The sequence below is a fragment of the Kryptolebias marmoratus genome, linkage group LG14 (genome assembly GCF_001649575.2).
Source record: "Kryptolebias marmoratus isolate JLee-2015 linkage group LG14, ASM164957v2, whole genome shotgun sequence".
In the NCBI taxonomy this organism is placed as follows: domain Eukaryota; kingdom Metazoa; phylum Chordata; class Actinopteri; order Cyprinodontiformes; family Rivulidae; genus Kryptolebias; species Kryptolebias marmoratus.
Genome location: NC_051443.1, coordinates 4,822,286 through 4,830,544, shown reverse-complemented (window position 1 = coordinate 4,830,544; position 8,259 = coordinate 4,822,286).

The following is an 8,259-nucleotide window of genomic DNA, read 5'->3' as shown; positions in this document are numbered from 1 at the left end:
AGGAAGGAGAATATTTTTGGAGGAACTTATGAAAAAAAAAGAACTATTTAATTTAGTAGATACATGGAAAAGGAACTCAAACTGCAAAAGTATTCAGATTTTAATGATATTTTTTCAGAAAAACAAAAATTGATTAGGAGAATACGATATTATATATTTTGAGCCACACTCCATACCAGTAGGTGGCGGTAATGCAACCTTACTGTTTTTTGACAACCGCCATAAAACTCTACGAAGAAGAAGACGAAGGAGGCCAGTCTGTGATTGGCTGGTGGTGTGGCTCATTTACATACAACTTTGGGTTGTGAGCGCAGAGAGAGCAGAGCAAGCGAGCGGTTTGTCAGAGCCGAGCGCGAGCAGAGAGAGGCGAGCGCGAGCAGAGAGAGGCGAGCGCAGAGAGTGTCGAGCGCGCACGGAGAGAGAGCCGAGCGCGCACGGAGAGAGCCGAGCGCGCACGGAGAGAGCTGAGCGCGAGCAGTTTGTCAGAGTTGAGCGGTCTGTACTCTCAAATCAGTGTCACTGCGCGCTCAACCTGGTGGCACAAAAGTAACGCCATAGTAGAGATACAATAGGCCTTCGCAGCCGCTGTCGCTGCTCGGGCCTAATAATAATAAAATTTCATATACAGCTGATTAAAATCTCAATGTCTGGAAAAAGGGAGAATGAGTGTAAAAGGTCAAAAAGTGACCCAAGATGAGTGTCATTGGTTAAGAAGAAATGAAAGAGAATGAAGAAGACAATGGGGGGAGGAGAAGATCCCAGTGTCAGACACAGAGCTGTGGTCTGGACTTAGATGAGTGACATGGCCCCAGTGTGGTCCCACACCAAGCGCATTACTGAGTGTCTGAGAGGGATTTAGAGTCCAGGGCTTAGCAAAAATCAGGCCATGGTTCTCTGCCTCAGGAAAAAAAAAAAACAGGCCGGGGCTCAGAGCCGTTAATATGGAGGAAGTGGCACCAGACGCATGAAGCAGGTATCAGACAAAACCAGCAGCAAAACCTTAGAAAGAAAAGTTGTAATTACATACGCCAAGGAGGTTGTGTTTTCGGGAGCATCTGTTTGTTTGTCTGTCTTACTCACAAAGTTATACACAGATTTTCATAATATTTTTTAGGAAACATTAAACATGACACAAGGAACAAGTGATTCAATGTTGGTGATGATCCAGTCAAAGTTCAAGGTTAACCTCCAAAGCTGAACACCTCATGGGTCAAAGGTGATGCCAAGGGTCATGGGGTTAAAGGTCAAGATCACAAGTAACCATTTCTTAAAAACTTTTCTCTGCTTCTACATGTGACCCTTTTGTTTCCTCTGCCAAGGAAGTTCTGTTTTCGGTTGTGTCTGTTGGTTTGTCTGTCTGTTATCAAAATTCAGGTAAAAACTAATGAACATTTGGATGAAATTTTCAAAAAATGTTGGGGTTGTTACAAAAAACAATGGATTGCATTTTGGTGGTGATCCAATTTATGATCCAGATTGCACTATTTTTGTGCTCTCTAGGTGCTTCTAGTTTTTATGTAATATGGCTACTGTGTTAAAAAAAAACGGAGACTGTCAGGAGATTGTCCGGAGATTGTCCGGAGATTGTCACTGTTTTATGCAAAATTGATTTGTTTTGTTCTAAATTGAAGGCCTGACATTCCTTGAAGGAAAGCTTATTGCCTGAAAGAGTTTTAAATGGTCCACACTCATGCATCACTTTTTTAAACCTCTTCAGGTTCTGCATATAGCTTTACAAGGCTCACTCAGACATTTACACACACACACAGTATCATTTTCTGTCTCATTTTTACTTCATTTGCTTTTCTATCTCATTCATACACTGATGAGCATATCAGTGGGCAGCAGGGGGATTCAGTGTCTTGCACAAAGACACTGCAGGGCCGGGGAACAAACAACCAATCCTGAAATTAGGGAACGACCTCCTTAGCGATAAGGCCAAGCCACCCATAGCACCCATAGTTTTAGACCAAGATCATCTTATGCTAAGAAATGATAGAGTTGTAGCCATTTTGGTCAAACCTTGAAATTAACGTTATGCACAATCTCATACATTATCACAAGATGTGATGCTCAGAGTATGTGTTGCGTATGACTATCAGCTTCTACCTTACCCAATTTTAGCTTAATGTCTGTAAAACTGACTTAAATATAGAGATTTTTGTATTTTCAAAGGTGAGTTAGCTGTGGCAGCCATCTTGAATTGAGTTGGTTCCAACAGTTAATCAGCTATAGACGTGCATTTAGTAATTATTTCCTGACAATTTGATTAAAATCCGTACAGATGTTTATGAGATATTGTTTTAACAGAGTTGACAACAAATAGGTAATGGCAAAATTTTACTACCAGACCAGATTTTCAGTCAATATCTGTAAAGTTGAATGAAATATAACCATATTTGGGGGTTTTTGGGTGTGGGCTGTGGATCTGGCCTACTCTAAAAGTTAATCAGTTGAAGATGTACACCCAATGATTACCCTCTGCAAGTTTCATAAAAATTTGTCCAGAGGGTCATGATATTTTGCTAACAGACAGGCACATGAAGACTTCAACATGAACACACAGAGACACAGGCAAAAACATTATCATTTCCTTTCAGCTTTTGTTCCTTATTTGGTTATTTTAATTTTATGTAAAAAAAAAAGCTATTTTTTGGATCTTTTGTCGAATTTAACAAAAAAAACTTTACCTTTAAATTAAATGTTTACTTGCAAAAGAAAACCATGGCCAGCTTTATGTCATGCCACTTTGTTGCCAGGTTTAATGTTTGTGTAATAAAATGTTTGAACCCTGCAAAGGAACACAGTGACTGTTCTGTACCAAGAGAAGTTGGAACTGGACTTTGAACTCTAGAATAATCTGTTCTCTTGTATATCCGCTGCGCTCAAATAAATTATAGATAACCGAAACGCAGACAGGCTTAAAAAGTTCTGTGAACTTGTTTAAATTTACAGCAAAGGAATTACAGGATGTCACTTAGTGCTTAGTTTTAAAACCTAGTTTTAAAGGGCAAATATTGAATCCAAAACAAAAATATTCTTCACTTCTTGAGAGAAGGTTAAAAAAAAGTACAACAAATAAAAAAATAATTCTGTCTGCTTGCTTTAGAGTTTATTTAGAACCTGCTATGTGAAGTGAAAAAGCCCAAATGAGCGTTATGTAAACACATTCCCTGCACGCAGAGACCAGAGAGCCACAGCTGGCTGAATTTGCGTAAGAGGCCCCCGGCTCAGACTGTGTGTGTATGCCATCCGGGTTTGTAGATCACTTGGAAATCTGCTTTAGTTCAGGCCTGTGTCACAGGCACCAGCTGCATGGTACTGAAATGGATGGATTAACATAAGTGCAGGATTGAGGTTGTCCCAGATAACTGAAGCATCAAAAAAGACCTTTTGGCCTGAGCGATTTCTGAAAGTGTGCGTGAAACTTTTCAGAGGTTGTCTAGAAGTCACAAACTTCACTCCAAACCAAAGGATTTTCTGAATGCACTTGAAATTGAAGATGAGCTGCAAATAATTGGAAACTTTAACAAACTAGATATAGTTTTTTGCAGGTTTGTATAACAAAAAAGGATATTATTAGCAAACGTATATGTTAGCCTATAAGATGCTCTGAAGTCAAAGTCGAAGTCAAATTTATTTGTATAGCACTTTTCAGCAACAAGGCGGTTCAAAGTGCTTTACAACATATAGGCTTATATATAGGCTTTTCTAAGCATCTTTGAATCTTTGTGAAAAAGCATTTTGAATTTAACGTAAAACAGTTCCAACTGTTCTCAAACTCACAAATGAATACTGTACGTAGCAAGTGATTTATTTACAAACCTGGACAGGTACTGCAAGCAAACATGCCATATTTACTGCATTTATGCCTAATATACATGAATAATAATGTATATTGTGTTCATTATCAGTCCTGTTAGCATAACCTCTCATGAACCCCTAGACAGATTTTAATAAAACTGTTAGAAAGTGGATGTTTATCTACAGCTATTTAACTTTTGGAGTCAACCCCATTCAAAATGGCAACGGCGACCAACCAACCTCAAAAAACACAGCAACAGCTCTAACTCTGTTAATTTTACAGATACCAAACTACAATTTTATGTGGTAGTAGCTGAGAGTCATTCACAACATGAGTTTTGAGTATTAACTCATTGCGTGTCTTTAAAAAAAACAAAACACTTTGGTAGGCAAAATGCCAAGCAATTACACATCACATCTTATAAGCTCTTGTAGTATCACATGATACTGTGTGAAATTTATTCAATTTATTCAAAATTTAATAAAGATTAATTTGTTTATCTAAAGATACAAATATTGTATATAAAAAAATTCCATGTCACCCTATTTGTTCCACATGGGCAGTTCTACTTTCACTTGAAGCTCAGGTCCTCTACCAGAGGCCTGGGAGCTTGAAAGTTCTGAGCAGTATCTTAGCTGTTCCTAGAACAATGCTCTTCTGGACAGAGATCTCTGAGGTTGTTCCTGGAATCTGTTGGAGCCACTCTTCCAGTTCTGGGGTCACAGGACTGAGTGCTCTGATTACCACTGGTACCACTGAGGTCTTGACTTTCCACAACTTCTCTAATTCCTCTTTCAGACCTTGGTATTTTTCCAGATTTTTGTATTCATTCTTCTTGATGTTACAGTCGCTTGGGATAGCACCACCACTGCCTTCTTCTGTTGTTTGTCAACCACAATGTCTGGACACGCAGTATCACACAGTTTAATTCGAATTAGCTGTGTAAAAAAGCTTTGTGGTGCCTCTATCATGGACTGCTGCTGTGTGAATATCCCTGATATCAAGTATAATTTTCTTACACTAGCATTCAGCTAGCCATGAAGTTTGAATGTTTCACATTTTATTAATTTTGCCAAGGAGGTTCTGTTTTTGGTAGTGTTAGTTTGTTTGTCCATCCCTTTGTCTGTTAGCAAGATTACTTAAAAACTAACAAAGTTTTGATGAATTTTTTAGGAAATGTTGGGGTTGTCACAAAAAACAAGTGATTAAATTCTGGTGGTGATTTGGATCATACAAAAGTTCAATGACGTCAGTGAGCCTATGGCAGTGGCAGAGGTTTTACACTCTGAGTGCTTCTAGTTTATTTTATATTTTTACATTGAACATGTTATTCATTTCTGTGCTTTTTATTTTATATAAACTTTGGGTCAAATTAATTGAAAGAAACACTCCTTAGTCATATTAATTTATTTATTTAAATATTTTCTTAAAATGTATTTTTCTGGAATTTAGCAAACCTTTGGTTGGACATATGATATGTGTGTTACACTTTAAACTTCAGATTGGATTACAAAAAAAACAGTAAAATATGCGTTTTTATTTTATAGCGAATTTAGCAGTTGACAAATCCTGTATTGCTGTACATAACTGCATGGCTACTGTACCTCAGACCCTCAGTGCTAACAAGGGTGGTTTGTTTTATTTTTGTCTCTGGGAGAGTTATTGTTTGAGTTTTTTTCTTACTATTTGTTGAGATACCATACCGTATTTTCCACACTATAGGGTGAACTGGATTATAATATGCACTGTCAATGAACAGTCCATTTTCAACTTTTGTTATATATAAAGTGCACCGGACTATAAGGCGCATTGGCACCTCCCAATTTTTGTAACTTCGCGCAGACCGTGCGCGCCAAGGTCCATTCAAAATGGACGATTTTGGTGCTCTAGCGGAGCTGGTTCGCCCATATCAGCATTATTATGATACCTTTATGAGAGATCACAAAGATAATCAAACGGTTCAAAACTCACAGAAGAATACTGCACCGACGTAAGCATCAAGTATAAATGCCTACAGCACACGTGCATCGTGCGTGGAGCCCTGCGTGACTATAACTGAGCCTTAATGCTGCAAACGGTGCGGCTTTGTAGTTTACCAAAGTCGTACTAAAACATTACTTTTTACATATATAAGGCTCTCCAGATTATAAGACGCACTGTATTTTTTTTAGAAAGTTGAAGGCTTTTAAGTATGCCTTATAGTCCGGAAAATACGGTAGTCGATCCAGGCAGTGCGCAGGTTTGTGCATCTTGTCTCACTGAGCAATGATTCTGTCATCATCCAGTAGCTGGTGCTTGGCTCTGTCAGGAGATGGGGTCATGGTTGTTGTCGTCCTCCACCAGGTTCTTTCCTCCAGAGGGCGGCCTTCCAGGATTGCCGTAGGGTTGCCGTTGGGTTTGCCTCGTTCAGCAGAGCTGTATAAGAGGAGCAGTTCTCTAGCCTAGAGTGTACTTATGGAGCCAAATTGGTCTCATTTGTCACAAATGCACAGGACGAAATCCAGAAATGCACAGGACGATCCACAAATGCACAGCACGAGATTCACAAATGCACAGAAAGAGATTCACAAATGCACAGAATTAGATCCACAAATGCACAGGACGAAATCCACAAACGCACAGGACAAGATCCACAAATGCACAGGACGAGATTCACAAATGCACAGGACGAGATTCACACATACAAGTTCATTCTGGCCTGTGGGTGGCGCTGCATTTGTGTGTGAATTTTGAGACTCCCCTGACGTCTTAAAATTCAGAGTGTTTTTGTAAGAAATAGTCTATCTGATTGGACGATCAGATAGACCAATCAGATATTTCCCTGTTTCAGCCAATCTTAAGTATGCTCCCCACGTGGGACACGACTTACGCTTAATGTAGGTAAACCTTTCAAAACGAGCGACTGACTGCAGTTAGAAACTGAAGAAAAGAAAAAATATTGAAATTGCGCTATTTGTGAATATCAGAATCAGTGTATCATTTGTTCTTTCCATTTTTAATTGACTATTAAAAATCAAATAATGAAAAACGGACTGGTTATTTTGTTTTTTAATATAACACCAAATACAAATAAATGCCTGTTTTTTTGTGTTTTACTTACAGGCTGAGATCGGAAACACAAAATTGAAAAACGGGCAGCAGAATCCGTGTATCATTCGTTTTTTCCATTTTCAATTGACTATCAAAAATCAAATAATGAAAAACGGACTAGTTATTTTGTTCGAAAGACTGGCAGCAGGACAGAATTTGATTTTAATATTTATTTGGTCGGGTTTAGGTGACCCGGAAGTTTGGTAAGGAGCGCTACAAAAACAACAAACGTTATCTTGTTACCGGCCACCATAGACATAGTTTACATAGACACCTCGGAGACTGGCGCTGTCTGTTGGAGCTGACAAGTCAGCACGGCCGCCATCTTGGCCGGGTCCTTCACGCGCCCCCAGTTCATTTCTTTGTACTGAGGAAGCTGTATGTTCAACTAAAATAATCATAACTCTCTGAATCTTTACCCATTTTCACACAGTTTGGTTTGTTACAAACAGCAGAGATGTAGTTACGATACAGGATGCTTTCACACATTAAAAATACGTACTTTCATGCTGAAATACTTTGTTTTATGCTCTTTAACAAAGACAGACATATAGTATGGCATATTAAGAAATGTATATTTCAATACATTTCATATTTTAATAAAGAAACAAGTTTGATTGTTCATTCAAATTTATTTCACTCTCTTACACACATATACACACACAATCCTGAGCCTTCTGTATACACCACATCCATACTTTCTTTATATTTTTCTGTGATGTGTATACTCACACACATGCAGTTTTTTTTAAAGGCCTGGAAAAGTAATCTTTAAAAACTCCAGGTCATTCCAGGGTCTCACGCTGCCCTCGTTTAACTGGGGCTGGAGAGCTGAGGTTCACTGGAAGCTCTCTGCAGCTTTCCTTCAGGATTCTGTGTTCCTAAAATATAAGACACATAATTCTTAAAAATAATTTAATTAAAAACAACTTGAAAAGGTTTTAGTATCCCACAGTGTATTGTAATACACACACAATGCATTGTTAATTCCTAAACATGCAGAAAGAACTAACAGGCAAAAACAGGTTTAACAAAGTGTAATATTAACTAAGTTTTACACATGAATCATATACATTTCTGTTAATATGTACAGTAAAAAAACACCTCTTTGGAGGTGAGATGGGAAGTTGAAGACCGGTGGGGTCACAGCATCTCTAAGCTGGTCCTGTTAAAGTCCTCTGGTTTGAAATGTTTATTACAGAGCTATGCTGTCAGGGGCTTCATGCCCCTAGTAGGGTCACCCAAGGCAGACAGGTCCTAGGTGAGGGGCCAGACGAAGTGCAGCCCAAAGACCCCTTATGATGAATACAAGTATTGGACACAGTGTTCCCTCGCCCGGACGCGGGTCACCGGGGCCCCACTCT